This window comes from Pelodiscus sinensis, chromosome 5, assembly GCF_049634645.1.
Source record: "Pelodiscus sinensis isolate JC-2024 chromosome 5, ASM4963464v1, whole genome shotgun sequence".
Lineage (NCBI taxonomy): Eukaryota > Metazoa > Chordata > Testudines > Trionychidae > Pelodiscus > Pelodiscus sinensis.
Genome location: NC_134715.1, coordinates 81794519 through 81802087, shown reverse-complemented (window position 1 = coordinate 81802087; position 7569 = coordinate 81794519). Strand labels below are relative to the sequence as shown.

The 7569-nt window shown below is 45.7% G+C and overlaps 1 long non-coding RNA gene across 1 annotated transcript; it reads right to left on the bottom strand.

Moving 5' to 3' along the window:
* Positions 1-395: 395 nt before the first annotated feature.
* On the bottom strand, positions 396-4211 carry LOC142829458 (uncharacterized). Its single transcript, XR_012903876.1, has 2 exons — positions 4054-4211; positions 396-3192 (listed from the first exon to the last, which is right to left on the bottom strand). It is a non-coding gene; the product is annotated as an uncharacterized LOC142829458 (long non-coding RNA).
* Between the last annotated feature and the right edge of the window lie 3358 nt (positions 4212-7569).

Genomic DNA, 7569 nt, shown 5'->3' with positions numbered 1-7569 from the left:
AGGGGACTGGTACACAGCCCTCGATTTAAAGGATGCCTACTTTCATGTGGCCATATGGACAAGCCATCAAAGGTTCCTCCGGTTTATGGTGGCTCAGAACCATTTCCAGTTTATGGTGCTTCCCTTCAGGCTCTCCACTTCCCCCAGAACGTTTACAAAATGTATGGCAGTGGTGGCAGCATTCCTCAGAATGCAAGAATTCCATACCTAAGTGACTGGCTCATCCAGGGCCAGTCCAGGGATCAGGTGTGTTACCCGGAGAGCATAGGTAAACAATTGCTGTGGGCAATTAATTAAAGCCTAAGGTGCCCTCTCCACAGAAGTCAGATTCGACCTGGTATCCTGTATCTAATCACCAGGTAACTAATTTTAGTAATCAACAAGCCAGACAATAATTTAGGGCCAAACCATATATTTTAGAAACTAGAAGCAAACATCAGCAAATACAACTGTAGGTGTCCCACCCTAACCTAGGAAAGATAGAAGATAGTACAGTCCCACACACACAAGGATATACATTAAATAAAATGGCGATTGATGTCCGTGACCTACAACCTCTCAGCTAATTTTAAGCTTTAAGGGAGGACTAACGGAGAGATCCCTTGATGTTCGTTACTGGTCCAGATCCCGGAACAGCATAGGTCTTCGCCTCCCACGATCTAACGCTCAGGATAAACACCGGATCCTGTCTGAATGTCAATGTCCAAAAAAGCCAGACGTCTGATTATAATTCCCAAAGTCTCGAGTGTAGAATAGAAGAAGGCTTCCCTTACTCCTTGAAATGACACCCCAAGATATGGGCATAGTAAGGAGTGCAAAGGCTTTGAACCATGTGCACAAGCAATAGAAAGGAGTGCAAAGGTTCTTCCTGCAGGTTTTGGCGGGAAAGATAGTTCTAGGGAAAAAAGACTCCATCTTGAATATGTGCCCAGGGCAACAGGTGCTAGCCCATATAATATTTACAAAGGTCCCTCTTTGGGGAGCTAGGGATGTTGATAAATGAGGAGAAATCCCTGTTAACTCCTTCTCAGGACACAGAATTTGTGGGCGCTTTCATAGATGCCAGAAGGGGAAGGGCATACCTCCCCATGGCCAGGTTCAGAACTATGGCAGCTATGGTGCGCGAACTTTCATTGTCTCTGCTTACAATGTCTCAGATCTGCATGAAGCTCCTGAGACATATGGCAGCCTGTACGCATGTAGTTTGCCATGCTTGGTTGAGGCTCAGACCTCTTCAAGCCTGGTTGATGAGATCTTTCAACCAGGCCAGAACTCATTGGGACTTCGTCCTGTCATTGCCTCAGCAGGTAGTGGACTCCTTGCAGTGGTGGACTCGAGAGGAGGAGGTGTACAAGGGGATTCCCTTCCTGGCCGAAGTTTCCTCAATCAGACTGATAAGTGATGCTTCGCACAAGGGGTGGGGTGCACATATGATGCACCACAGGATACCAGGGGTTGTGGGCCCCTCATGAGAGGGACTTACTTATCAATATCAGGGAATCGAGGGCTGTCAGGAGAGCCTGCAAGGTCTTCCTAGCCCATCTCTCAGGGAAATCAGTGATGGTGCTGCTGGACAACACAAGCGGGGGGGGGGGGGGTGGCGCTCGATCCTCTCCATTATATCAGGAAGCGGTTCTCCTTTGGGAGTTCTGCATAGCCCACAACATTCACCTACAGGCAGCGTATCTGCCAGGTTGCAAGAATACGCTGGCAGACAGGCTAAGCCACTCCTTCAGAACCCATGAATGGTGCTTGAAGGATTCTGTCCTTTTGCCTCTCTTCAAGAGGTGGGGGCATCCTCAAATGGATCTGTTCACCATGGATGTGAACAAGAAATGCCCCCATTATTTCTCATTCCTGGGCCTGGGGATGGGGTCCAGAGGGGATGCCCTGACCATTGATTGGCCTTGGAGCCTGCTGTATGCATTTCCCCCATTCCCCATTGTTCCCAGAGTCCTAGCCAAGACCAAACAGTTCAGGTCCCAGGTCATCCTGATAGCCCCGGACTGGCCCAGGCTGTTTTGCTATCCCATCTAGCTGGAAATGGTGCGGGACGAGCCATGACCTCTCCCATCCAGTCAGGACCTGGTCACTCAAGCCTGGGAGGAGGTCTCCTGTACCACCCAAATGTCAGGTCACTCCACCTCACAGCCTGGATTATCCATGGTTAACAGAGCCAGAGCTTGCTTGTTCTGACGGTGTGCAGGCGGTTCTGCTGGGGAGCAGAAAGCCAGCTACCAGGTTGGCCTACGCAGTCAAATGGAAAAGGTTTTCCCTGTGGGTAGTCAGTAAGGAGTTAGACCCTGGTTCGGCCACAGTACCAGTTATCCTTGACTACCTCTTTGAGCTGCATCAAGCAGGCCTATCTACCTCATCTATCAGGATCCATTTGGTGGCCATGTTGGCCTTCCACCTTGGGGTTGGTGACAGATCCCTTTTTACCAACCCTGTGGTTCCTCAAGGGTCTCAATAGGTTGTTTCTGCATGTGAAGGCACCACTGTCTCAGTGGGACCTTAATCTGATGCTTACTAGGCTATGTCTCCCCAATTTGAGCCCTTAGCCATGTGCTCGCTTAAGTATCTATCCCTTAAAGTGGCCTTCCTTCTAGCTAGAACCTCAGCACGGAGGGTGTCCGAGCTCAGGGCTTTGATGGTAGAACCCCCGTATTTGGTGTTCTCCACAGATAGGGTCAGACTACGCCCAGTCCCAGCCTTCCTTCCTAAGGTAGTCTCCTCGTTTCACACGTCTCAAGACATTTATTTACCTGTTTTCTTTCCAAAGCCCCACCACTCCCCTAGAGAGCAGACCTTACATTCACTCTACTCCAAAAGGGCTTGAGCCTTTCACATAGACAGAATGAGGCACTTTTACAAATCATCTCAGTTGTTTATCTCTTTTGCAGAAAGAATGAAGGGGTCACCAGTATTGGCCCAAAGACTGTCCTCTTGGATCTCTTTGTGTATCTGGAATGTTATATTCTGGCACACAGGGAGCCACCCCACGGTTAAGGCACACTCCACTAGAGCTCAGGCATCCTCCACAGCCTTTGTGGCACAAGTTCCAATAGTTGAGATTTGTAGAGAGGCTGCATGGTCCTCTGTTCACATATTTACGGAGCATTATGCAATTACCCAGCAGGCCAGGAATGATGCGGCTCTGGGTTCCTCTGTTCTCAGTTCAGTTCCGTAAACCTGAAAAAAAGGGAGCGGGGGGGCTAAAATATGTACTGATGATATAAATACCTCAGATGGGTTCCTTTATTATGATATGTTATTATCTTAAATAACAATGATTGGTTGTTTATAGCCTTTGCATTGTGTTTAGTTAGGAGTATATCTGCAACCCCACCTCCGTATGGTTTCGGCTCGGAAGTCACTTCATTCAAATGGACATAAGCAATCACTCGAAGAAGAAAAGACTGTTACTTAACTGTAACTGTTGTTCTTTGAGATGTGTTGCTCATGTCCATTCAGTCCCCCCCCCCCATTGGAGTCTCTGGCAAGAAGGAACTGAGGAAGGGGAGTGGCAGCAGGAGTACTTATGCTCTCCTATAGTGGTGCCACTCCAGGGGGCAACCTGCCGGCCCAACAGGTACTGCTGGGGAAAAAATGCTCCATGCATGCACCTCATTAGAATGGACATGAGCAACACATCTCGAAGAACAACAGTTATAGGTAAATAACCATCTTTTCTGGCATTTTTATGGCCAAATTCATAGGGAACTAAGATGGAATTTTTTGTTTTAAAACTAAATCATAGCTACATAAGCAATCACTTAATAAAGGCGAAGCAGATACATAGATCAATACTTAACAATGTTCCCTAGATTCTGGGCCAGAAGGGATAACTGTAACCAGCTTGTCTGACTTTGTGTAATACAGACCATAGAACTTCTTGGAAGTACTTCTTGTTTGATACGTTGTGGAAGAACTTGTAGTCTTGATTTTAAAAGTTGCCAGTGTTGGAGAATCCATAACAGTACTTGTTAAGTTCTTCAAGTTACACTGTCTTGTAAAAAAAACAAACAAACAAACCAAATTTAAATACTTTACCTTATTTCTAGCCTGAGTTTGTGTAGCTTCAAGTTCCAGTCATTTGTTCTTGTTATACCTTTGTTGGCTAAGCTGAAGAAGTCTCTATCAATTTTTTTGTTCCCTCTCTATGTACTTAGAGACTAATCAAGTCACTCCTTAGCCTTCTTTGTTAAGAGAAACAGGAGCAAGTGTAGATGTACCCTTACATACAGTGCAACTCCTCCACCTTTTCTCTCCTCCCTGTCCTTCCTGAATCATTTATACCCTTGCATGACAGTGCTCCAGTCATGTGAGTCATCCTACCAAGTCTCTGTTATTCCAATCAAATCATAGTTCTTTGGCTGTGCCTGGGATTCTAATTCTTCCCATTTATTTCCCAGGCTTCTTGTGTTTGTGTACAAAGACCTTAGATAACTAGTTGATTGCCCTACCTTCCCTGTTCAAATCACGGGTCCTCCTTGGTTGCTCTTTCCTGCTTATGTTTCTTCCCAGATCAGGTGGATGAGGCAGATGAGGCTTTCTTCAGACAGCTAAGAGAAGCTTCCAGGTCACAGGCTCTGGTTCTCATGGGGGGACTTTAATCATCCTGACATCTGTTGGGAGACCAATACAGCAGTACACAAACAATCCAGGAAGTCGGGGATAACTTCCTGGTACAAGTGCTGAAGGAACCAACCAGGGGCCATGCACAGCTTCACCTGCTGCTCACAAACAGGGAGGAACTAGTAGGGGAAGTAGATGTGGGTGCACAACAGTGATCATCAGATGGTCGAGTTCAGGATCCCGACCAAAAGAAGCAAGGAGAGCAGCACCCTGGACTTCGGAAAAGCAGACTATGACTCCCTCCAAGAAATAATGAGCTGGATCCCATGGGATCCTAACAAGAAGGGGAAAGGAGTCCAGGAGAGCTGGCTGTATTTTAAAGAATCCTTATTGAAGGTACAGGAAGAAACCATCCTGATGTGCAATATAAAACATTAATATGGTAGGCGACCAGATTGGCTTACTAGGGCAATCCTTATCGAGCTTAAACTAAAAAAGGAAGCTTATAAGAAGTGGAAAGTTGGACAGATGACTAGGGAGGAGTATAAATATATTGCTGGAGAATGCAGGGGAGTAATCAGGAAGGCAAAAGCACAACTGGAGTTGCAGCTAGTAAGGTATGTGAAGGGTAACAAGAAAGGTTTCTACAGGCATCTTAGCAATAAGAGGGTAATCAGAGAGGTGTGGGGCCCTTACTGGATGAGGGAGGTAACCTAGTGACAAATGATGTGAGAAAAGCTTAAGTACTCGATGCTTTTTTTGCCTCTGTCTTCACAGACAAGGTCAGCTCCCAGACTACTGAATGAGGCAACAGTATGGGGAAGAGGTAGGCAGACCTCGGTGGAGAAAGGTTAAGAACTATTTAGAAAAGCTAGACATACACAAATCCATGGGTCCAGATTTAATGCAACCGAAGGTACTGAGGGAGTTGGCAAATGTCATTGCACAGCCTTTGGCCATTATCTTTGAAAACTCATGGAGTTCGGGAGAGGTCCCAGAAGATTAGAAAAAGGCAAATGTAGTGCCTATCTTTTAAAAAGGGAAGACAAACAATCCAGGGACCTACAGACAAGTCAGTCTTATCTCAGTCCCTGGAAAAATCATGGAGGGGATCCTCAAGGAATCCATTTTGAAGCATTTGGAAGAGGGGAAAGTGTTCAGGATTAGTCAGCATGGATTTACCAAGCTGATTAGCTTCTATGATGAGATAACTGGCTCTGTGGACATGAGGAAGTCAGTGGATGTGATATACCTTGACTTTAGCAAAGCTTTTGATACAAAAGCGGCGAGGAGTCCTGTGGCACCTTCTAGACTAACAGAAGTGTTGGAGCATAAGCTTTTGTGGGGAAAGACCCACTTCGTCAGATGGGTCTTTGTCCGTGAAAGCTTATGCTCCAACACTTCTGTTAGTCTATAAGGTGCCACAGGACTCCTCACCACTTTTGCAGATTCAGCCTAACACGGCTACCCCTCTGATACTTTTGATCCAGTCTCCCACAATATTCTTGCCAGCAAGTTAAGGAAGTATGGATTGGATAAATAGACTTGTAAGGTGGCTAGAAAGCTGTCTAGATTTTTGGGCCCACGAGGAAGTGATCAAAGGCTGTCTGGTTGGCAATCAGTTTCTAGTGGAGTGCCCCAAGGATTGGTTCTAGGGCTGTTTTTATTTTTCTCAACATCTTTATTAAAGACCTGGATGGATTGCACCCTCAGCAAGTTCACACATTACACTAAGTTAGGGGGAGAGGTAGATATATTGGAGGGTAGAGAGAGGGTGCAGAGTGACCTAGATAAATCAGAGGATTGGGCTAAAAAAAATATGATGAGGTTCAACAAAGACAAGTACAGAGTCCTGCACTTGGAATGGAAGAATCCCAAGGATTGTTACGGGCTGGGGACTGACTGGCTAGGTAGCAGTTCATCAGAAACAGATTGAGCACTGAGTCTTTCATTATCACATTTTCCAATCATTTACTCACACTTATGGCTCTTCTCTGTACTGTCTGTAACTTGTGGCAAGGTCAGTCCCACTCCCTGGGCCTCAATCCACAATCTTGTCAATAGTTTAGGTACTGCAGCATAGGCTTCTCTTGCCCTTGCTGGGCTTTGGATTTCTGTCCCTTAGCTAAAAGAGCTTTGGGATAGGTACCCCCTGGTCTGGGTAAGCAATACACTCCCCAGCCACTAACTAAAACTGTCAGGCTACTTGGGGAAGAGAGCCTAAACACTGCCTATCAGAGCCTCTCACCTTCCCTGCAGTCTATGGTAACAGGGTTCTCTTTATCAGTTTCTCCAATTCTCTTCTATCAATTCTCTCCTTATAATACCATTCCAACCTACTCTCCCCCTTCCTCCAGCAGGGAAAGCTTTTTAAAAGACCCTGTGGCAGCCTGAAATGAGATCAGCTGTCCCTAATTGATTTATAGCAGCCATGTCTTCCCGGTTCCCACTCCACCTGAGATAACTCTAGGTCAGCTGCTCCTGGCTGCCCTGAAGTAACCCTCTCCTAATTAACCAGGGTTATTTCTGCTGCCTCTCCTACTCTGGACTGACCTTGTCACAAACTTATTAATTTCTTTCTCAAATCATGAACACTATAACTTGTCAAAGTGGTCACACCAGGGTGAAATTTAACCTCCCTACTTCTACTTCAAATTGCCATGTTTATACATCCAAGGATGATATTAACCCCTTTGGTCACAGTATCACGCTGGATCTCATGTTCAGCTGATTATTCAGCATGATTCTTGAGTCTTTCTGAGAGTTGCTTCTTTTCCAGGGTAGTCTTGCATCTTTGTATCCACATATGTATTACATTTAGCTTATTAAATTGCCTATTTTTGGTTTGTTCCTAGCCTACATAGCTCCATCAGTGATTTGTCCCCTGCGATTTAATTTGTCTCCATGTTTTTTGTCATCTGTAGACTTTATGAACAATGAGATACTTTTTATTGGTGAGCTGTAATAAAAACAACTAGCACAGGGTTAAAT